The sequence below is a fragment of the Pongo abelii genome, chromosome X, assembly GCF_028885655.2.
Source record: "Pongo abelii isolate AG06213 chromosome X, NHGRI_mPonAbe1-v2.0_pri, whole genome shotgun sequence".
In the NCBI taxonomy this organism is placed as follows: domain Eukaryota; kingdom Metazoa; phylum Chordata; class Mammalia; order Primates; family Hominidae; genus Pongo; species Pongo abelii.
The window spans coordinates 101,730,365-101,755,501 of NC_072008.2; the positions used below are offsets into that span (position 1 = coordinate 101,730,365).

The following is a 25,137-nucleotide window of genomic DNA, read 5'->3' on the forward strand; positions in this document are numbered from 1 at the left end:
AAAAGAAGACCTAAATATAAGGGGAGATATGTCATGTACATTCATGCAAAGATTCAATATGGTAAAGATGGCAATTCCTGCACATCAATTTTAGATGACTTGAAGTCATCTGTGAAGAAACTGTGAAGTTCCATTCCTGTTAAAATAAGTGGATATTTTTAGGATTCCTGTCTTATCTTTTTTGTAATTTAGATCTCTTATATATGCAAGAGTAATAGAATTCAAAACTCCTGTTTGGTAAAGCTTCAGAACTTTACTTTATAGGTAAAATCAAAAGCCTGTAACCAGCATTTACAACACTATAATTGTGTAATTACCATCCAACTGTAGGGCCACTGCATTCTCATCCCATGATATCTTTTGTTCACACTTCTTGCTTGAGTCAACTGTGTCTTGGATACCTTATCTTGCTTCTTTTAAAATTTTACTTGGGTACAACCTCAAGTCAGTCTTTTATAAATGGTGTGTTACTGATATATTTTATGATTTTTGTATGTCTTAAGATATCTTCATTATCCCTGTATATAAATGCTAGTTTATCTAGGTATCAAATTTCAAGTACAAAATCATTTTCCCTCAGAACCTCAATACATTGTTTTACTCTCTTCTAACTTCAGTGTAACCACTGAGAACTCTGATGCAAATCTGATTTATATTTCTTTGTAAATTATATATATTTTATCTTGGCATATATAGAACCATCTTTGCAAAAATTACGACGGTGTGAGAAATTTGACATAGAAAAATTGTGACAGTGAAAGAGATCTGACCTAACCGACTCCATTTTGCTTCTAACCTCCAAGCTGCCCTTGTTCATTCCTGGACATACGTCAAGCTGACTATGGGAGGAATTTATAGTTTACCTTTAAAACAAAATGATAACAGCCCTTTCCCAAAACAAACCTCCTCCTTGCTTGGGGATCAAATCTCCTTTGCAAAACTAACAAATTGGCCACAAGATTAGAAATTATAACTTCGGAGTCATGCAGCCAGAAGACACAGGATTCCTAACCTTCCCTTCCCAATTGCTGCCATAGATAAGATCACTATTAGGAAATCTAAGATTGGTGTTTGAGGTGTTTTCCAGACCATGCATTTTGATAGACCAGCCGGTGCCACCCCGACCAATAAACTGGCTCATCTGGTCCTGTGGCTCCCTTCCAGGAACTGATTCAGTACAAGAAGACAAGCTCCAACTCCCTATGATTTCATCCCTGACCCCAAAAATCAGCATTTCCCATACTCTATACCCCTGCCCACCAAACTATCCTTAAAAGATCCTTGCCTCTGAATTTTCAGGAAGGCTGATTTGAATAATAGTAAACTCCTGTCCTTCCACTTAGCTGGCTCTGCATTTATTAAACCCTTTCTCTATTACAAAAACCTGATGTTCTCAGTGTGTTGGTTTTTCTGGGCAGGGGGCAAGATAAACCTGTCAGGTGATTACATACTTTTAAGATATTCTCTTCTTGGTGTTTGAGTTTTATCCCTGCCTTGTAGTCCCTTTCAATCTGCAAACATATGTCTTTCTTTAATTCTAGGGTCCCTTTTCAGAGAAAACTTTCTTCTATTTTTAGTTTGACTGTTACCCTCTGTTTGTTTTATTAGTAGCTTTTTTTAATTCATCCAAATTTACAAACAAATATTGGAACACTTGCATTGATTTTATAAATTTATATTTTCTATCTCAGATATTTTGTTCCATTATTTTTGCCTGTGCCTCAATTTTTTCTTCTAACTCCTTGATTGACATTTCCTAGTTTGGTATTTATAATTTTTAATTTCCAAGATACCTTTATTGTATATTTGCTTCTTTTTCATAGCAGCCTGCTCTCATTTTATCAGTTGTATTATTTCTTAAATGTTTCCAAGGATAGAATTTTTATCTTTTGTTCTTTAGATTTTACATGATTCTTCTAAGACTAATTATTCCATTAGTTCATGTTGGTCCTACCAAAAAGAAAAAAAAAATGTTTTTTTTCTCAAATACCTACAGATTCTTAGTTGCTCATTCATATATATGAATTAATGACTAAGTAGCATAGGTTTCCTGTGTGTTTACATATATATGTTTCCTCAATGGTTTCCTTCTCTGAATGAAAGAGATCACCATCAGCTCTCTGTATGCAGACAGAGTATATCATTGACAGACTGCCTTTGCTTTATAGTTTGTAGCTGAAAAGTGAGCAGGTACTCCCACCCCTCATTCCAAAATGAGGAGTGTTTTACTGTGAAGTTCCATTCCTGTTAAAATAAGTGGATATTTTTAGGATTCCTGTCTTATTTTTTTGTAATTTAGATCTCATTATAATTGAAGGTTAAATTTCATAACTGCACATAAAGAGGGCCTGACTGGTTAAAGCGCCCCAAAACAGTCATTTTAATAATCATTCCACTTGTTACTCCTTGTACCTGCTTACCCTGAATTTGCAGCCGTTTTATGAAATTCCGTCTATTCTGTAGCTTTCTCCTGTGTCTGTACTTGGAAGTAAGTTTTGATGTGGTTTATCCACCAATAAAATGTATGTGCCTTTCCAAATCCAGAAATGCACATATATTTAAATGTGGTAAGGCCTATTCCTCTCATCTTTGGTGCGGTGACAAATTTATTACAATTTGTATTCTTTTACTGACATTTTAAATGGGGCATTTGGAAGGAGGGGAGAAAAACACATATGTTCAGCAAAAGCCAATACATATTATTTTTAGTTTTTTTTTTTTTCTTGTTTCTTTCTTTTTTTAACTTTTATCTTAAGTTCAGGGGTACATGTGCAGGATATGCAGGTTTGTTACATAGGTAAACTTGTGTCATGGGGGTTTGTTGTACAGATGATTTCATCACCCAGGTATTAAGCCTAGTACCCATTAGTTATTTTTCCTGATCTTTTCCCTTGTTCCATCCTCCACCCTCCAAAAGGCCCCAGTGTGTGTTGTTGCCCTCTACATGTTCATGTGTTCTCATCATTTAGCTCCCACTTGTAATCGAGAACATGAGTTTGATGTTCTGTTCCTGCATTTGTTTGCCAAGGATAATGGCCTCCAGCTCCATCCATATCCCTGCAAAAGACAAGATCTTGTTCTTTTTTATGGCTGAATAGTATTCCATGGTTTATATGTACCACATTTTCTTTATCCAGTCTATTATTCATGGATATTTAGGTTAATTCCATGTCTTTGCTATTATAAATAGTGCTGCAATGAACATACGCATGCATGTGTCTTATAATAGAATTATTTATATTTGGGGGGGGTGGGTCTATACCCAGTAATGAGATTGCTGGATCGAATGGTATTTCCGTCTTTAGGTCTTTGAGGAATTGCCATATTCAAGTTCTAGTTATCTACCCATTTTCTTAAAAGACCTATATTATTGTAGATCCTGCCAAGTACTTATTATATATGCTAGTGAGTGCATTGAAACCTGGCTGATATCTCAAGGATAAAGACAAAGGCAACCAAGTTGAAACATATTTTATGTTACCTTATGCATGTATGTGTAATTTCATCTTCCTATGAAGAAGTAAAGATAAATATCTCCATATTTGGACTATAAATTTTATTAAGTATAAATAAGATGTATTATTTTCCAAGATAGTGGATTGGAAGCAGTGTTAGCATGCCTCTCCCACTGGGAAACATAAAATAGTGGTAGAGATTCACACTGCAAACTTTTTTCCAAGAAACAACACAGGAACTTAACAGAAAGACTGAAAGAAACCACAGTCCCTTTGAAAGAAGCATCAGACTGCAGCCTACACCATGAACCAGATGAAAAACTGTAAGTCCCCAGAGTGTGAGATGGGGATAAACAGCCTCTGGCATATACACTCTCACTGGGGAACTTGGCAATGCAGGCCATAAGGGAAGGTCTTAACCCTACTAGCACTGGAGCTAATTTAGTGAGCAGTGGGGAGTATATGAGAAGAAGTGGCATCTGGATACGCTTTGCACTCACTCCCAGTCTCCAGCAGGATGGAAGGAAGCCACTCCTGATTCTACCTCACAGGGGACCACCTAGAAATCTTCCAACTAATTCGGGCAGTGGTCACTGGATGAGAAAACCTCTCAACTGAGATTTGCAATAAAATCTTGAGTGGGGATGAACTCCCTTGTGCAAAACTGAGGGGTGGGTGGAAAATGTGCCACAGCTATGGGCACAGGAGCTGGGTGCCCCTGCCTCATGGGCAGACCAAGTGGGTCATGGCTCAGTTTCTGTTTCCATGGGGAAGGCTTATGGCCTGGGGTGTTTTGAGTTCTGAGCATAGACTGTCTGGAGCCTAGCTAACTGCTGCTAGCGGAACACAGCTGGTGTGAGACCTGCCTTGCAATGTGTGTGGGAGCTGGATGGGGCTTACTGTTGCCTGCTACTTCCCACTCCCAATGTGGACTCTTCCGTACAGCAGAGGAAGCTGCACTCTTCCCTATAACATTACCCCAGCAGCCAGAGAACTGCCCTCCAATGTTCACTGGGGCTGCTGCTTGCCCTGCACATGGACAGCCCTGACACATAGACTTTCCTGATCCAGCCCCTACCTGGCTTTACCCCTCAACAGGCCCTGGTAGCTTCACACAAAAAACAGAAACTTTTGGGACCTCTCTGGCCCCACCCATTGCCTGAAACACCAGAAAACCTCCCCGGGTAACATAAGGCAAGCACAGATCCCACCACTACCACCACAGCTGGGCTCCTTTGTAAGCACCAACTCCTGGCTGGAGGCCAACCAACACAGTCCATGACAGCATCTGCAGGTAGAATAATGCAGTGCCCAGAAAGGAGAAAACTTGTGTGTGACCTCAGCTATCATCATTGCCTGCATCACCCTGGCTAATACAGAGGTCCTGAGTCTGCACATTTGACTAGATCATTAATACTACAACCAGTATTTGAGAAATTCAAAACTCTAATGCTATTTATAACCAAGAAATTTCACAGTCTCCATCACTGCCCTGCCATCCCCATAAGGGCTTGTGCTGGTAAACACTGCTATGAGACTTGAGGACAGGTCACATCACTGGATGTGACCAGACATCCCCAAACATCAGCCTGGTGTGTGGCAGCCCCACTGGGTGGCTAGACCCAGAAAAGCAGCAGCATTCGTAGTAGTTTGGTTCTCAGGGCCTGCTACTCCTATGGAAAGGGAGAGTGCACCACATAAAGGGAACACTCTGTGCGACAAAGGAATTCAAATAGGCCTGCAGTCCCAGAACTTTCCACTTGCAGAAAGTTTTCTTCAGCAGAGCCACAGGTGCAGTATTGGGCTCAGCGAGGAGTCTGTAGCTCTTCAACAGTCAGGCAGCCCTGGTGCTCATGAATGATCTTTAAAAAGGGGAATTCTTTTCCCCATCATCTACCACTGCATACACATCTGGGGCTTCCCCCATGGGAGCTCAGCATGGGTGCACCTGTAGATAGCCTTTCTGGAACACTTCATGGCGACCGGATCCCCACAGGAGGAGTGCCCTCCCGATTCAGGTTTGTACGAGGGGTAGAATCACAATCCCACCCACCCTCCATGATACATCAGCATTTCTGCAGAAGAAAAGAGGTGCCTGTATGATCTGAGTAGCTGGAACACTGAGTCAGGAGGGTGACTGGAAGGAGGATCGCTTTCCTGCTAGTCTGGCAGGGAAACTGAGGTGGCTCCCTCCCTTACCCCTGAAAAGACCTCAGTGCACTTCACTAAGAGCTCCCAAAACACCTCTGTCAAGGCTGGAACCACTGCCAACTGTTGGGTATTTGCATTTACCCATTTGCTTTAGCAACAACCAGTTTTTACCTGTGGAAACCTCCACTACTGGACTGAAGCATGAAGTGGTCAAACCAATAAATAAAATACTGGGTAATAAATAAATAAACAAGCAAACGAATAGATAGGTGTACATCACTGGGGAATGAGATAAGCTTCAAGAAACCTCTGTCATTCCAACCCCACAGGAGAGAGTGAATCTGCTCATACAAGGAGAACATTGCTACTACAACCAGCATCTGAGAAAGCCATTATACGAAGACTCTCTATAAACAAGTCATTCATATAGAGTCTTCACCCATGAAAGCAATAAATGCTGAATTACGTTACAATAAACTATAAATATTAAAGTCACATCCTTAAGGGAGGAAAAAGAAATTAAAAAACACAGTCAAACCAAAAACAAAGTTAAGAGTAATTAGAATATACAGTCTACCCAAATGAGAAGGAACCAGAAAAACAATTCTAGCAATGTGACAAAACAGGGTTCTGTAACACCCCTAAAAGATCACACTAGCTACCCAGCAATGGATCAAAACCAAGATGAAACCTTTGAAATGCCAGATAAGGAATTCAAAAGGTTGATTACTAAGCTACCCGATGAGATACAAGAGAAAGTTGAAAGCCAACATAAATAAACTTAAAAAACAATTTAAAATTAGAGATCTGGATATTATAAAGAAAAAACGGTCAGAACTTCTGGAAATGAAAAGCACACTTGGGGAATTACAAAATTCAGTGGAATGTTTTAGCAATAGACTAGACCAAGTAGAAGAAAAAATTTCAGAGCCTGAGGACAAGGCTTTTGAATTAACACAATCAGACAAAAATGAAGAAAAAAGAATGAAAAGAAATGAACAAAGTCTCCAAGAAATATGGGATTATGTATAATGGCCAAACCTAAGAATCACTGGTGTTCCTGAGAGAGAAAAGAAAGCAACATTTTAGAAAACTTATTTGAGGGAATAATTGAGAAAAAATTCCCTGGCTTTGCTAGACATTTAAACATCCCAAATACAAGAAGCTAAAAGAACTCCTTGCAGATTCATTGCAAAAATGACATCACCAAGGCATACAGTCATCAGGCTATCTAAAGACAATGTGAAGGAAAGAATTCTAAGAGCAGGAAGACAAAAAAAAAAAAAAAAGAATTCTAAGAGCAGGAAGACAAAAGCATCAGGTAACCTATAAAGGAAAAACTATCAGACTAACAGCAGACTTCTCAGCAGAAACCTCACAAGCCAGAAGGGATTTGGGTCCTTTCTTTAGCCTCCTTAAACAGAAGAACTGTCAGCCAGAATTTTGTATCCAGCAAAACCAAGTTTCATAAATGAAGAAGAAATTGTCTTTTTCAGACAAGCAGATGCTGAGGGAATTTTCCACTATCCTATGAACCTTACAAGAAACACTAAAAGGAGTTCTCAATCTTGAAACAAAAGGTTGTCATGCAACAGAACAGAACCTCTTGGAAGCATAAAACTCACATGACCTAAAGAACAAAACACAATGAAGAAAACAAAGTATCTAGTAACAATCAACATGATTAATGGACCAGTACCTCACATCTCAATGTTAACATTGAATGCAAATGGTCTAAATGTTCCACTTAAAAATACACATTGGGAGAATGGATAAAAAGTCACAAACCAAATATCTGCTGTCTTCAAGATACTCACCTAACAAGTAAAGCTTCTTATAGGCTCAAGGTACAGGGATGGAAAAAATAAATTATATGCAAATGGAAATGAAAAGTGGGAAGGAGTAGCTGTTCTTGGATAAAACAAACTTTAAAGTAACAACAGTAAAAAAAGGAAAAAGAAAGTCATTGTATGATGAAAGGCTCAATCCAACAAGAAGATATTACAATCATGAATACATATATACCTAACCCTAGAGCTCCCAGGTTCATGAATAAATTACTAGCAGACCTAAGAAAGGAGATAGACATCAACATAATAATAGTGGGGCACTTCAACACGCCACTGACAGCACTAGAAAGATCATCAATACAGAAAGTCTAGAAAGAAACACTGGAGTTAATCTACACTCTAGAACAAATGAACATAAAAGATATTTACAGAACATTCTACCCCAAAAGTGCAGAATATACATCCTTTTCATCAGCACATGGAACATTCTCCAAGATAGGCCATATAGATAAGCCACAAAACTAGTCACAATAAATTTAAGAAAATCAAAATCATATCAAGTATCTTCTCAGACCACAGTGGAATAAAACAGAAAATCAACTCCAAAAGGAACTCTCGAAACTATACGAATACATGGAAATTACACAATCTGCTCCTGAATGACTTTGGGTTAAAAATGAAATCAAGATGGAAATTAAAAAATCCTTTGAAATGAATGACAACAGTGACACAACTTATCAAAAACTCGGGGGTACAGCAAAAGCAGTGCCAACAGGAAAGTTTATAGCACTAAACGCTGACATCAAAAAGTCTGAAAAATCACAAATTCTTAATAACAACCTAATGTCACACCTCAAGGAACTAGAGAAACAAGAACAGATCAAATCCAAAGCTAGCAGAAGAAAATAAATAACAAAAATCACAGAAGATCTAAATAAAATTGGAACCAAAAAAATTCAAAAGATAGATGAAACAAAAAGTTTTGTTATTTGAAAAGATAAACCAAATTGATGGACCATAGCTAGATTAACTAGCATGAGAAGAGAGAAGATTCAAATAAGCTCAGTTAGAAATGAAAATGGAGACTTTACAACCAAGACCAAAGAAATACAAAAGATCATTTGAGACTACTATAAACACCTCCATGCATATAAACTAGAAAATTTAGAGAAAATAGATCAATTTTTGGAAATACACAAACCTCCTGGCTTGAATCAGGAAGAAATACAAATCCTGAAAAGACCAATAACAAAGCAGTGAGATTGATTCAGTAATTTTAAAAATTGCCAGCAACAACAACAAAATGCCCAGAGCCAGATGGATTCACAGCTGAATTCTACTAGACATTCAAAGAATTGGTATCAATCCTACTCAATCTATTCCAAAAAATTAAGAAAGGGAATCCTCCCTAAATCATTCTATGAAGCCAGTATCACTCTGATACCACAACCAGGAAAGGACATAATAAAAAATGAAAACTACTGACCAATATCCCTGAGGAACATAGATGCAAAAATCCTCAACAAAATACTAGCAAACAAAATCCAAAAGCACATCAAAAAGATAATACACCATGATAAAGTGGGTTTCATCCTAGGGATATAGGGATATTTTAACATAAGCAAGTCAATAAATGTGATACATCACACAAACAGAATGAAAACAAAAAACATATTCATCTCAATAGATGCAGGAAAAGCATTCAATAAAATCCAGAATTTCTTTATGAGAAAACCCTCAACAAACTAGGCATCGTAGGAACATACCTCAAAATAATAAAAGCTATATATGACAAACCCACAGCCAACAACATACTGAATGGGGAAAAGTTGAAACTATTCCCCCTAAGAATTGGAACAAGACAAGGGTGCCCACTTTTACCACTTCTATTCAACATAATACTGGAAGTTCTAGCCAGAACAATCAGGCAAGAGAAAGAAATAAAGTGCATCCAAATTGGAAAAGAGGAAGTCAAATTATCTCTCCTGTCCAGTGATATGATTGTATACCTAGAAAATCCTAAAGACTCCTTCAAAAGACTTCTAGATTTGATAAATGAGTACAGTATAGTCTCAGGTTACAAAATCAATGTAAAAAATCAGTAGCGCTGCTATACAGCAACAACAACCAAGCTGAGAATCAAATCAAGAAATCAATCCTTTTTAGATAGCTTTAAAAAAATACATAGGAATATACATAACCAAAGAGGTGAAAGGTCTCTCTACAAGGGGAACTACAAAACACTGCTGAAAGAAAATAGAGATGACACAAATGGAAATACAACCCAAGCCCATGGATTGGAAGAATTCATATCATGAAAATGACCATACTGTCCAAAGAAATCTACAAATTCAATGCAATGCCCATCAAAATACCATTATCATTCTTCACAGAACCAGAAAAAACAATCCTAAAATTCATATGGAACCAAAAAAGAGTCCACATATTCAAAGCAATACAAAGCAAAAAGAACAAATCTGGAGGTATCATATTACCTCACTTCAAATTATACTACAAGCCTATACTTGCCAAAACAGCATGGCACTGGTATGAAAGTACCTACATAGACCAATGGAACAAAATAGAGAACCCAGAAATAAAGCCAAATACTTACAGCCAGCTAATCTTTGACAAAGCAAACAAAAACACAAATTGAGAAAAGGACACCCTATTCAATAAATGGTTCTGGAAAAATTCACAAGCTATATGTAAGAGAATGAAACTAGATCCCTGTCTCTCACCTAATACAAAAATAAACTCAAGATGGATCAAAGACTTAAATCTCAGACCCAAAACCATAAACATCCTAGAAAAAAACTAGGAAAAACTTTTCTGGACATTGGCCTATATAAAGAATTTATTACTAAGACCCCAAAACCAAACATAACAAAAATAAATAAATAGGTCTTCATTAAACTAAAAAGCTTCTGCTCAGCAAAATAACTAATCATCAGAGTACACAGACAACCCACAGAATGGGAGAAAATATTTGCAAGCTATGCATCTGACAAAGGACAAGTATCCAGAATCTACAAGGAACTCAACCAAATCAGCAAGAAATAAGCAAATAATTCCATCAAAAAAGGGGTGAATAACATGAATAGACATTTATCAAAAGAAGATATACAAATGGCCAACAAATATATGAAAAATGCTCAACATCATTAATCACGCAAATTAAAACCACAGTGATATACCACTCTACTCCAGTGATCGTAGCCACTAATAAAAAGTTAAAAAAAACAATAGATGTTGGTGTAGATGTGGCGAAAAGAGAACACTTCTACACTGCTGGTGGGAATGCAAATTAGTACAACCTCTGAAAAACAGTATGGAGATTTCTTAAAGAAGTAAAGGTAGATCTACCATTCAAACCAGCAATCCCATTATTGGGTATCTACCCAAAGGAAAAGAAATCTTTATATGAAAAAGACACCTGCATGCATATGTTTATCGCAGTAAAATTCACAATTGCAAAGATATGGAACCAACCTAAGTGCCCATCAACCAATGAGTGGATAAAGGAAATGTCACATATATACACCATGGAATACTATACAGCAATAAAAAAGAATGAAATAATGTCTTTTGCAGCAACTTGGATGGAACTGGAGGCCATTATTCTAAGTGAAGTAACTCAGGAATGGAAAACCAAATACCATACGTTCTCACTTATAAGTGGGAGCTAAGCTATGGGTATGCAAAGATATACAGAATGGTATAATGGACTTGGGGGACTCAGAAGGGAGGAGGGTAGGAAATGTCTGAGGGAAAAAAACTACATATTAGATACAATGTACACTACTTGAGTGATGGGTATACTAAAATCTCAGATTTTACCACTATACAATTCATCTACATAACCAAAAACCACTTGCATCCCAAAAGCTATTAATATATATATGTAATTAATAAATACATTAAAATAAACCAAATGTAACTGTTTATACATATTTATACACCAGCTATTTTTCTGTCATTGACAATCTTTCTCTTTTGCTCATGTAGCTTACAGCCATGATTCACTCATTCAACAAGAATACAGCAGTGAACAAGAGAGATCTCTGATTTTTATGAAATTTACAAACTGTGATAAAGATACACCATAAACATGTAAGCCAACAATCAACTAAATAATGGTAAATTGTATGAGTGTATACGAACAAAACAAGTTACATGTGAAGACAGCAAATAGGTTTCTGAGATTGAAAATATAGACTGTTATAAAAGCAAAAATGATTCAATTTCCTACCACCCATAGTAGTAGAAACTGAGGAATTGAGAAACATTACTGACCTTTTCAACTCCCTGGAAGTCACTGGCCAGGCTTTATGTACCAGGCTTTATATACTATGTCACAACTCAACATATGCCACCCAAAAAGATGCTAAGATTACATCTATTTCTTTATCCTGAAGCTAATATTCAATCTATATATCTCTCATGAAAATAAATATGTAAACTGGTGAATAAAACAATATTCACTTACCAGAAATGTGCCAGATTAAATGATGGAGGAAAGGAAAGAATCTGCAAAAATATATTAATATGGAGACACTAATGATCTTTAAAATGATGCACTGTGAACTTACTAGGTGAAATTGGCTATCTGCCAGTCACAGTAATAATACTCTGCGTACCAAATGGCGTATTTGAGGTCAGAACAAAGTTTATTCCAAAACAGTCAAATATTTCATTATTACTTTTGCTTTTATCCCTTAATTTTTCAAAGGTTTTTTTAAGCATGTTCTCATCAATCAGACTTAAGGTGTCTTGCTAGAATGTGTAAAGATAACAAACTGATCATAAATTACAATTCTATAACACTGTCTGGCTTTAAAATGTTCTCAGCTTAAATGCAAATTGAGTGCAAATTCATTCCTCCCTTTCCTTCCTGCTCCTCCCACCCCAGCCCACTCATTAGCACTAACTCTGAAACCGTGACATTTATAGGCACACACAAGGAATCTTATTCTAAATCTATGAAGAACTGATTTTGATCATTTGTTTGCGTATATTTTCCTTCATGACCTTTTACATAAATCATGACTGTGACAAAAGGGTCAGTTTGTTTCTTCATATTGATATCTACTTGAAAGGAAAATCTCTGAGAATATAAAGCTTTTACATAGCTTTGTGATCATCATTTTAAAATACTCATATTTTTCACCATGTAAGAAGCAAGGAGAGGTAGGAAGATGACTGTAAAATTCAGCTTTTCCTTTTCAAATTTAATCCATAGCAAATTACTGAACTACACTGGAGTTTTGATATATATTTATCTGTTGTCTTTCAAATTTCACGTTATTATTAAAATGCCTCCAAATGGTTGCATTAAAATTTGATTCTAGTATATTAATTTTTAAAATGTAAGCCAGTTACTTGTTTTAGATCTTTTATTTTTTCCAGCCGGTGTGCCAGAAGAATGTATTAAAATTGCAATATATATTTCTCTTATATATATACTAAATATTGTCCATTCAAGGCACACTAAAATGTTAATTCATATTTATATTTTGTCTGATACATATAAAATTCACATTTTTAAAATAGAAAAGATGTGCATATTCAACAAATTGCTATGCCTAATGGTGAAATTTCTCCTTGCTGTGGTTTCATTTAAACAAACCTGTAAAAAAAGCCCTTTTAATTTTGTAATAACAGCCTAAAATAAAGACTAAAGTAAAAACTAAAATGAAGAAAAATAAAATTTTTTTATATAACATAAAACTTACACACAAAACTATGTTTATTCAAAACCTTTTGAAATTTCTGAGACATTCTGCTCGGTAAATTTGCATCTGGGAACCTTCTTTTTATTCAAAATTCTCATAATGTTCTGCAAATACTAAATCAATTTACATCTGAATGAAATGTAAGTACCAAAGATGTATGTAATTGACATGACAGTTGAAGAAAATTGTATTCTAGCATATCCTAAAAATTAGGGGCTGTGATTTCAGAGAACTACCAATCCAATTGTATCTGAGTTCATTCTTTGTTGTGGAAATTTTGCAAGAAATGTTTATTTATAAACAGAAGCCTGTTTTTCAAATTACTGATGTAAATAAAAGATTGCTCAATTTATTATCCTTGGAAAATGTGATTAATTTTAGTAATACTCCTGGTGCAAGAATGCAAAATACTAAAAGGATTTCTATCAGTGACTTATTTGTTCACCAAGATGAGACTTGAGGGTTTTCACAGAGCTGTTCCTGCAATAATTATATCTTAACCAAATCAGCAGGAGTCTAACATGCCTACTCTTCCTATAAGGAGGATGTAGCAATTGAAATATCGATAGTTATACTTTCTTCCACAGTGTTCCCCAGATACTGGTCTATTTATATTTTAATTGTCATAAGAAAGTTTTATACAGTATGCTCCATCAGAAGTTGTATTTAAGTTCATAAAAATAATTGAATATGAGGCAATAAATAAAAGTGCTTTAGAACACTAGCCTAAGAATGAGACTGATCTGGGTTTTTAATCCTATTCGAGAACTCCCCATGCCTGTGAACTTGAGTAAGTTAACCCCAGTCTTATTTGGCTGAGTTAATCTCTCTTATTTTTCATTTCCCTCATCTCTAAAATGGGTATTAGAATTTCTGTGTCACTGGATGTGAGAATTACATAAAATAATGCATTCAATGTGCTTAGAACAATGCCTGCTACATAGTATATTCTTAATAGATATTATTGATATTTGCTACCTAACAAAAGCATATTAGTATGCAGTGTGACAGTGAAAAATGAGAATTATTGTATAAGAAAGATTGTTCTGTCAGATACTATTTCTGTGATCTTGAGCAACTTATTGAAATTTTATGTGCCTTAATTTTTTCACACATAAAATGCAAATAATAGTACCAATTATCTCATAGGGTTGTTGTGAGGATTTGAATGAGATAATTCATGTAAACTGTTTAACATAGTGGCTGAGACATAATTAACACTCAGTAATCTGTTCATGTGTGTGTGTTCGTGTGTGTGTTTAATTCTTAGTATCTTTCAGACTCCACCTAGCCTAATAACATGGAAAAATTCTCACTGTGACAAATCAAACTGTTAACAACATTTTTAAGAAAACTAAAAATGTGTGTACCTTATAGAGATCATTTTCTATGGAAAGTCTTCCAGCTAAAGTTTAATGAGTGGAAAGAGAACAAACAAAGAACAAGATCAAAGAGCAGTGACATTTGCCAGGTTCTAACATCTTTATTATTAGATCCCTTGGGATATATTTTAATAGTCCAATTTCACCTATAAGCTCAAATAATTTCTAATATCATTTTATTAAAAATGTACAAATGCATATATCTAGATGTAACCATAAACTTTTAAATATATGTACAAAATACCATAGCATCAAAGGCTCTGACAGAGATTTTCCACCAGAAACACCCTTTTATTCACACTAGTCTAAAAAAAAAAAAAAAAAACCCAGTTCATCCATTCTTTAAAGCCTACATCAAAAACCAAATCCTCACTGAAGCCTTCCCAGATTCCATCACAAAAAAGTCACTTTTATAAATTTTCATGGCTCCTTCATTATTCATATTTTAATCACTCATAAAATCTAAAATCTGCCTCTTTCATTTTTTCTGTATTTGTGTGTTTCTCTTATTTCCCAATTTAGGCTATAATCTGATGGAAGGCCCAGACTGAGTATTTTTATTTATCTTACAAAGCATCTAGTCCAGTGTCCTGGACATAATGAACACATTGATTATTTTGTATAATCATAAAACATAATAAATAGAAAATGTCAGAGGTAATCATATAATTCAAGAATTCTAATGATAATGTTATGGAAGATAAGAAACAAAACTAGCTATATTTTAAAATATCCATAAATATAAAAACTCAATTCAAGTATAATTCTACCTCTTATATAACAGAATCAGTTTCACTCTCCGTTGGAAATTATGATATTTTGGGTTGAAATGTCTGCACACTTTGTTCTCTTCACTTTTTAATGCTTTCTCCAAAAATTCTTTCTTTTTCATTTTCACTGTTGACTACAATGATACAATTAGTATTTCTTATAGAGGCAACTTTCCTTTCCAGGTAGTCTTATCAATAGTTGTGAAAAGAAATTTTAATACACAGGCTTAAGTTTCAGCTTTGAAAGATAATGTTTTTCTCCATGTCAAGTAGCTCCAACACAAACCAAAAGCATATAAGAAAAATCTGCTTCAAGTCATAATGGAATAACTGAAACCACACTAGCCTCCTAACATAAACAAATAGAAAACTGACCAAAACGTATGAAACCATTTTTAGAAACTGATCAAACAGCAGCATAGGACTAGGATTCAAGAGACAAGGGAAACAAAAGAGATGATACCTATAATCACTTTGGCTCTACACCAGTGAGGTACTTTCCAGATCAGGATATAGAGAGGGAAAACCCAGGCAGAACATAGCTGAGATTCACTGATTTGAGGAGACAGAAATCAGGGAGTGGGAGATTGCTGAAGCTAAAAATTACAGAGCTCCATACTGGAAAAGAAGGGTATTCACAGAAAAGAACTATAAATATCTGCATAGGGATCTATGTGTGTTTGTTGCTGAACATTCTGCATAGAATGAAACAATATGAGGTGAGGCAAATAATGACTGAGGAGCCATAAGGTGGAGATTATACATTGAAGAGTTGCAATTAAGAGTCATGTCATTCAGTGGAGACCAAGGGAATGTCTTGCTCTAGTAGGGAGGCTAAATTAGCAGTAGAATAAAAGGCTATGCTAGAACCACTCTAGTAAGCTTAAAAGGAAAACTCAAAACGATCAGGATGTTGCACTAGTAACATAATTGCCTGCCATAAAATATAAAAGTGTTTTAAGACAACATAACAAAAGCTAGCACTCAACAAAGTAAAATCACCATGTCCTTGACAAAGAATAGACATGAAGAAGAAGAAAAATATGACCCATAAGCAGGAGAAAGACCAGTCAATAACGACAGAACCTGAAAACACAGACATGATGGGATAAACAACAGAAATTTTAAAATGGCGATTATAAATATGCTAAATGATAAAAGAGAATAAGAAACACCATTAAAAGAGAAATGGAAGATAGAAAACGAACCAAATGGGACTTTAGAGATGAAAAACACAATATCTAAAATAAAGGTATATTGAATGGGCTTAAATAAAGACAACATAGGAGAAAAGCTCAATGAATTTGAAGACAAAGCAATAGAAACTTTTCAAATTGAAGCATGGAGAGGAAAAAAAAAAACTGAAAAATCTGAACTGAGCCTTAGGGACACATGGAAAAATATTCAGCAACCAAACATACATGTAATTGGAACTTGCTTTGATATTTTTATAGAAAAGACCTGTCCAGAGGGACAAAGGTAAAAATAATGCCAGATTGTTGTTCAGAATATCTGCAATCCAGAAGACAATGAATAACATCATCACAGTGCTGAAAGATAGAACACTCTCCAACAAGAGTCTATATTCAGTGAAAAATATGATGATGAAATACTCTGTCAAAGAAAAATACGCTAAAAGAATTTGCAGCTATCAAATCTTTACTACCAAAATGTTAAAAGAAGTTCTTCAAGCAGAAGGAAATGATACCTGAAGGAAGTTTGTTTTCTGTAGCAAGGAATGAAGAGCTACAGCAATAACAAATGCATGGGTAAATGTAAAAGACTATTTTCTCATTTTAAATTTCTTTACAAGATAATTATTCAAAGTAAAAATAATATCAAACTATTGTGCCATTTATAATGTATGTTGAAGCAGGAAGCATAATCTTATAATAATCTTATGCGTTGTTATATAATAGTATTTGAAGGTAGACTATTAAAATGTAAATGTACATATCATATACTCTAGAGTAAAATATATGGGATATATTGAAAAAAACACAGTGGTAGTTTTAAACCCAACTATATCAATAATTGCATTAAAGGTAGTCTAAACACTCTAATTAAAAGGTAGTCAGAATTGATTTTTAAAAAGACCTAATGATATGACCTGAAACATGTACTTTAAAGATAAAAATATAGTTCCAATGTAAAAAAAATGAAAAAGATAACATCATCCAAACATTATTCATAAAATGAATACAGTAGCTATATTAATATAGGCAAAGTAGATCAGGAAAAAAATATTGCCAGGTAAAAGAATAATATTTCCTAGTAATTATAAGTTAATTCATTTAGAGTATATAATAATCCTAAATGTATAATTACCTAGTTATAGAGCTTTAAATACACACAGAAAAACTGATATAACTGCATGGATAAATAGGCAAATCCTAAATTGTCATTGGAAATTTCAAAATTCATTTCTTTGTAATCAATAGAACAAGTAAAAAGAAAATAAGGACGACTATAGAAGACTTAAACAATACAACGAATCAACTTGACTGAACTAAAAATGTGTAGAATACCTACCCAACAAGAGAACACACATTTCTTTCAAGTACACATGAAATAGCCATAAATTGAGCCAGAAAACTTCAATTCATTACAAAGTAGTGAAATCATAGAGACAATGTTTTCTGACCATACTAGAATTAAATTATAGATCAACAGCAGAAATATATTCTCAGTCAACCCAACAGCAGATAGCTAAATTTTTATGGGCTTCACGTGTCAGAGGACAGAGCTGGAGACAAGCAGAGTGACTGGAAATTAGGAGTTAATCTTAAAAACAAGGAAATTGCAGAGAGAAAGAGCTAAAACTCTGCCCAAATCAAGAAATGACTGTAAAATTATCCATGTACAAAAGACAAGTTGGAGGGGCCAAACTGAAAAGAAGTACTCATGGAAGGCTTTAAGAATAGAGCAACAGTGTTTTGTACATATTTTGTTTTGAGAGTGGATATTCTTACCTTCTTTCTCATCTTAGAGGGAAATAATCCGAATATTAGCTGTAGATTTGTCCATAGTTGTCCTTTACAGCTTGAGGAAGTTCCCTTCTTTTTCTATTTTTTCATCATGAGCGGATATTGAGTTGTTGTTGTTTTATTGTATTTGTTTTGCTTTGTTTTTGTTTTGCCTGTTCTCAAATTGCCAACTTTTTCTCACCCACAGTATACAGTGGCTGATATCTCTGCTCCATTATTAAACAAAAAGTTAACTGTAAAACGGCCTCAGGCAGGTCCTTTAGGAGGATTCCAAAAGGAAGCATTGTTATTATAGGAGATGACAGCTTCATGTGTGTTATTTTGCCTCTGAAGGTCCTCCAGTGGGACAAGATATGGAGGTGTAAGTCAGAGATATTGGTGATCCTGACCTGATATAGACCTCAGCTAATATGTGTGTCTGTGTCTCAGTTTTTAACAAGAAAGTTTTACAAGTAAAAATAAAATTAAAACAAAAAAAAGCTTATATAATAAAGATATTAAAAGTATTTTGTATAGTTGTACGTTTTTATGTTTTAAGCAAAAGTATTATTACAAAAAAGTCAAACAGTTAAAAATGTATAAATTCATAAAGCAAAAGGGTTATAGTAAGCTAATGTTAATTTATTATTGAAGAAAGAGGATTTTTATAAATTTAGAGTAGCTTAAGAGTACAGTGTTTATGAAGTCTACAGTACTATACAGTAATGTCCCAGGCTTTTACGTTTACTCACCATTTACTCTGACTCACCCAGAACAACTTCTTGTCCTGCAGCTTCCATTTCTGGTAAATTTTCCTTATACAGATATACTATTTTTAATCTTTTATATTGTATTTTTATTATGCCTTTACTATGTTTGCCATACTGAATACTGTAGGCAATTGTAGCAATACAATTGTAGTAGGCTATGCCATCTAGGTTTGTGAGAGCACACTCTATGATGTTCATACAGCAAGCAAATCACCTAAAGACACATTTCTTAGAGCATAGTCCCATCATTAAGAGACACATGTCTGTACATATAGAATAAAAAAATGCACACTAAATCTTACCTCACACCATACACAAAAATTAACATGAAATGGCTCATAAGGCTAAAGATAAAAGCTAAAGCTATAAATCTTTGGGAACGGGTAGATAAACCAAACATGGCCCCTAGACCACACGTGGCCTACTGTCGGTGTTGGCAGGCACTTAAGCTAAGGAATTTTTAAATATTTTTAAAAGAGAAGAGGAGAGGAAAATACGCAACACAGACCATATGTAAACCTCAAAGCCTAAAATATTTGTTATCTGGTCCTTCACAGAAAAATTTTTCTGACCAAATTACAGAAGGCAACAAAGGAGGACTTCTTTCCAACCTATAGATGGTCAAAGGGTTCATACATAATACACAAAAAGCACAAATCATAAATGAAAACATCAATAAAGTGTACATCACACAAATTAAAAACTAACTTCAGCTCTTTGAAATACTGTTATTAATATGAAAAAGCAAGTAATTGATTGGGAGAAAAGATTCACAATTCACATACCTGTTGTGGGACTTGTATTCAGAGTATCTAAATACTTCTTACAATTCAATAATTTACAAAGCACAACAAACTCATTGGGAAGAGTTTTGAGAAGACACTTCACAGTAGAAGATATGTGTGTGGACAATAAGCCCATGAAAAGATGTAAACCATCATTAGTCACTCAGGAAATGAAAATTAAATGTACAATGGTGAAATTTATCATGGCTAAGATTTTTTAAAGATTTAAAATGCCAAGTCATGGAGATGATGTGGTACAATCAAAACCCTTGTACCCTGCTGTTGGAGATGTAAAATGGTATATAACTTTGGAAAACTTTTGGTTGCTTGTGGCCAGGTTTAGAGAGAACAGACTAGAAAGGGAGCTTAAGGGAATATTTTGGGTTATGGAAATATTGTACATTTTTATTATTGTGATGGTTACACACATATACACATATGTCAAAACTCATTGAACTGTCATTTAAAATGGATATACCTTATTGTATATAAATTGTAACTCAATAATTCTTTTAACTTAAATGCATATGAGAAAAGTAAAGTAATATAGGTGAAATAAAGACAAAATTTCAGGGCCTTGTTTTAGGCCTACTTTCGAAGCGAGATATTTCCCTGAAACCTCTGCAGGACCCACAACAAGGGTTCCTCATTTACTCAGCCTGCCACTCTAAACTCCTCATGGTAGGAAGCACATGAGTAAAGGAGGTGGGAACTGGAGTGCACAAGCAGTGGAACTGGCGAGCCACTTCGGCACTGGCAGGCGCAAACTCTGTGTTGGCCCCGCCGCAGCATCCAGATGGTAGTGCCTGCAACCCCCACATCCCCAGAGGGCGTGTTACAGTGCTTTTTTAGCTCTGCCATCCAGGGACAGAATAAGTGTTCACAGCTCAGTGGGCCCTTTGCCTTTTCACGTGAGGTGGCTGTCCTCCGCCAGCAAGGGCAAAGAGCCAGTTTGACAGCCTTTTGTATCCACATTCGTGGCTCACCAGCTCTTGTCCAGCATCCAGGAAAAATGAGGTCACATGAACAAACTGAAGGATGGTAAATGCAGGGGATTTTATTGCCAATGAGAGTGGCTCTCAGTGGGAAGGGGAGCAGAAAAGGGGATAGGGCGGTAGGTAATCTGCCCCTAAAGTCCAACCATCTCCAGCCGTCAAGCTGTCCCTCTGAAGTTAAGCTGCTTCTCTCCAACATCCAGCCATAGTCCCTGACGTTCAGCTGCTTTTCCTCTCTTCTGGCTGAGTCTGGAGCTTTTATAGGCACAGGACTAGGGGTGGGACAGGCCATGGACAGTATAGGAAAAGGCAACATTCGAGTAGGAAAACAAGGATAGAAGTTCTCACTTTGGGCTGTGGGTTTCAGGCTTTTTGGCTTGAAGGTGGGGTTTTGTCGGGGACCCACCCTTTTCTGCCTAAACTTTCTTGGCCCCTTGTCCCTATCACCTTCAAAAGTAATATAGGAAATTCTCAAAGGAAACTCCATTAGCAAAAATTAAGTGAAGAAGCTGCCAGGAATATCTTCATAGAAATTTCTCAGGAAGAAGTCTAGAGGAAGCTGGTTCCTAAATAAAGGAGACACTGTTGACTGTCTAGTAGTTATTAATCCCTTATTACTTGGTGCTTAAACCACAATTTATTCACGAGTCTGATCTCTCTACCATGGACTCAGGGGTAATTCCTATTTTAATATAATCATAGTGATCTCTTAAATATGGCCAATGCTTGGTTTATAAGTGGGCATGTGATTCATTTTTGGCCAATGAGGCATAAACAGAGGTCTATTGGAGGTTTATGGTAAAGAAATTTTTCTTCTTATACAGACACAAAGAAGAAAAAATATCCCTCTTTTTCCATTGGGCATTGTCCTTTCTGGGCAGCCATCTTGTGGCCAAGAGGGAAAATAGCCCAAGGCCAATATTGTCACACTGAAGGTATCAGAGCAGAAAAATGGCAAAGAATCTGGATCCTTCATGATATTATTGAGTCAATTAAATGACCTACACAGGATACGCCTATTCTCAATTTCCTATAATGGGGGAAATAAATTTCTTCACTGTTTATACCACTTTTGTCTAGGTTTTTTGGGGATTGAAGAAGATGAAGACATTGCAACTAATAATGACACTGCTACTACAGCTTTAGGAAAGAACGCACTAAGGAATAACCAGGTAGCTCGGTGGCCAGAACTATCCATACAGCAAACAACATTTCAAAAAAAACTTATTGACATCAAGTTAAGAATGGAAGATTAACTACTATAAAGATCTAGAGTAGACTAAACCTAAATAGGCTCCATTTGACAAAAACACAGCTTAAATGAAAAGAAAAACAATACTTTATGTTAAGTATTTGTGCACCCAGGCTGAGATAGAAAATTGAGATAATTATAAAAACAATTTTCCTTTTCTTGAATTACTTGGGCCTTTCTTGAAAAATCTGTGAGTTGCATTTCAGTACATTTTGAGAGCAAAAATAAGGGTACACGTGAAATGCATACATTAATGAAATTATTTTTATGTGAAATGGATTTCTCAATTATAAGTGCTACATTTAACTTCCTAAGGTATTTAAATGAACTTATTCGGTCACTTGATTTTGCATATGTAGACAGAGATATAAAGTTTCAGCTTTAATTATAAGTAATACAAACAACATGGACCTCCTCTAGCACTTGTAAAATTTAGCTGTGCTAAATAATGATAATCCTTACTATGTTTCAAATACTCCCTGAGGTACATATACAGTAACATTATTCTATCTGCTTTGCAGGGAGAGTAAACAGAGAAGGTCACAAAAAAAGAACAATTAAGTGACTCACCCTAGATTATTTAACAGAAATGACCAGATGGAATTGGGAACAGAATTAGAATCAGAATTCAGTCACGGATTGATCTTCAGCCTTTTAACAAGAATACCAAACTTCATACTTTCCAGAAAAGAAAGAAATGACAACATGCAATACTTTGAAAAGCAGGGTTAGTTTATTTGCAACTGTGAAAAATACATCAGTTTGTTTTCCAACATACATCTCCAAAGCAAAGAAAATGAGGCCAGATAAGCAGGAGGGCATTGTACTTCTTCAGTTGCAGGAAATAAACTGGTTGAATATCAGCCTTTGAATATTGAAGTGTTCCCTGAACAATACATTAAAAAAGAAGAAAGTAAGGTATTCTAATCAATGAGATAAGTAAGCAGCTGAGACAAGGAAGAATTACAATTCATAATTAAACAATTGCATTGACTTATTTATGTGGGACATATGGCAAACTAATTTTATTTGCAGAAACGGATGAAGAAGATGATACAGAGCCACACTGCAGGACTATTTTGATAAAGAAGGAAAAAAGCGGCCAGACACGGTAGGTCACGCCTGTAATCCCAGCACTTTGAGAGGCCGAGGCCGGCAGATCACGAAGTCAGGAGATTGAGACCATCCTGGCTAACACGGTGAAACCCCGTCTCTACTAAAAATACAAAAAATTAGCCCGGCGTGGTGGCGGGCCCCTGTAGTCCCAGCTACTAGGGAGGCTGAGGCAGGAGAATGGCGTGAACCCGGGAGGCGGAGCTTGCAGTGAGCAGAGATCGCGCCACTGCACTCCAGCCTGGGCGATAGAGCGACACACTGCCTCAAAAAAAAAAAAAAAAAAAAAAGAAAAAGAAAAAGGAAAAAAGCAAACATAATGAAAAGCAATGTTTTATCAAAAGAAAATCAGAAGTAAAGAATTTAAAGTCCTAAACTGTTTGTGGTAAGGACAGGACAGACAAATTTAGAGTTCTACCCAGGAAGACAGCACATGTAAATAAATAGTCTATCCTCTCTGTTTGAAAGATAATTCCAAAAACAAACACACTATCCAAGATACACATGCACATTTACAGAATACATATTTCTGTCATGTCTATACATAACTGAAGTTTATTTAAATGACTGAAACAGACTAAAATAAAATAAATGTCTATTTCTAATTAAAAGTTATTTTCTGTGCTAGAAAAATATCCTAGGATACTAACTATATTTAATCAACATTTATTCCTTAATGTCTATTTCATACTCTGAGTTAACATTTTTTCTATTATTTGAATCTGTTCCTCAAGCCCTGTTTCCTCACACATAAAAATTTTCATAACTCAGGCCCTTGCTCTGTCCTGTAGTAATTCATCCTATAGTTTTCTGCTACTAATGGGATACTTTGTTACTCTTCCCCTCCTCTCTGTTCTCCACATAGGAGTCCAATTTGAATAGAAGTTTCTAGGAGCACTCAACATTTGACAAAGCTTAGAAACCATGGAAAGTGCACTTAATATTAGCCTGTCAAAGCCCCAGCTTGTTCATGACTAATAGGCCCTTAGATGAGTAAATAAACCTCACTGAGCATTCATTTTCTCTAGCTATGAAAGCTGTGTAACAGTACCTCCAGCCTAAGGTTGTTAGAATTCCATGAGAGGATGTATATAAAAGTATTGTACTTTGAAAATGGTAATGTACTACCATTAGTATAGATGTAGGGCACTATTGTTCCTCTACAAGCCAGGAAGACTAACTCCAATTAGGGTTGAGAATTCAAAGCTCTGAATTGTAGCCAGTGGGAGAAACAGGTGTGAGACACCTCTCACGTTATACTACACATGGGGTCACCAGGCATTGCATCAGGCCTAATAAATCCTGTCCCACAATGCAGATTGTAGAAGAACATGTTTATGGGAATAAAAAAAAGTGGCTTTTTAGCTCTCTATCCTATTTGTATTGAAAATAACCTCAACTAAATATATCTTGCAGAGAAGTTATTCACATGAGTTTCAGATACCACCTGCATGCGTGAAAAATGCATAGGTCTGTGTGGGCGTATGTATGTCGATGTATTAGGACTGGAATTTTGGTGCTGCCATAGTATTTTGATGATGCCTGAAGTGGCTGTTTAATATCCTAGAAATATGTGATAGAAATGGCATAGAACTATTTTCTATTCTTAGTTAAGTATATTTTTCAGATTGTATTAGTTCTACTTTTTACATTTTGGTGAACAATTGTATTTTCATTGTTAATTATTAGCTTTCAATTGAGACCTCAAATTCATGAATTTGACTTCTTTCCTGATAGTGATCCCCTGAAATTATTGTGTTCCATTTTTAAAAAGCTTTGTTGACATATAATTCACATACTTTTAAACTGTACATTTCAGTGGTTTATAATATATTCACAGTTGTGCAATCATCACCACAGTCTAATTTTAGAAGATTTTCTTTTCTTTTCTTTTCTTTTGAGACAGAATATCACTCTGTCACTCAGGCTAGAGTGCAGTGGCATGATCATGGCTTACTGTAGCCTCAACCTTC

At 35.5% G+C, this 25,137-nt stretch overlaps 1 pseudogene; it reads right to left on the reverse strand.

Moving 5' to 3' along the window:
• LOC100461735 (zinc finger Ran-binding domain-containing protein 2-like) overlaps window positions 1-21,091 on the reverse strand; it is a 33,756-nt pseudogene extending 12,665 nt beyond the window's left edge.
• Between the last annotated feature and the right edge of the window lie 4,046 nt (window positions 21,092-25,137).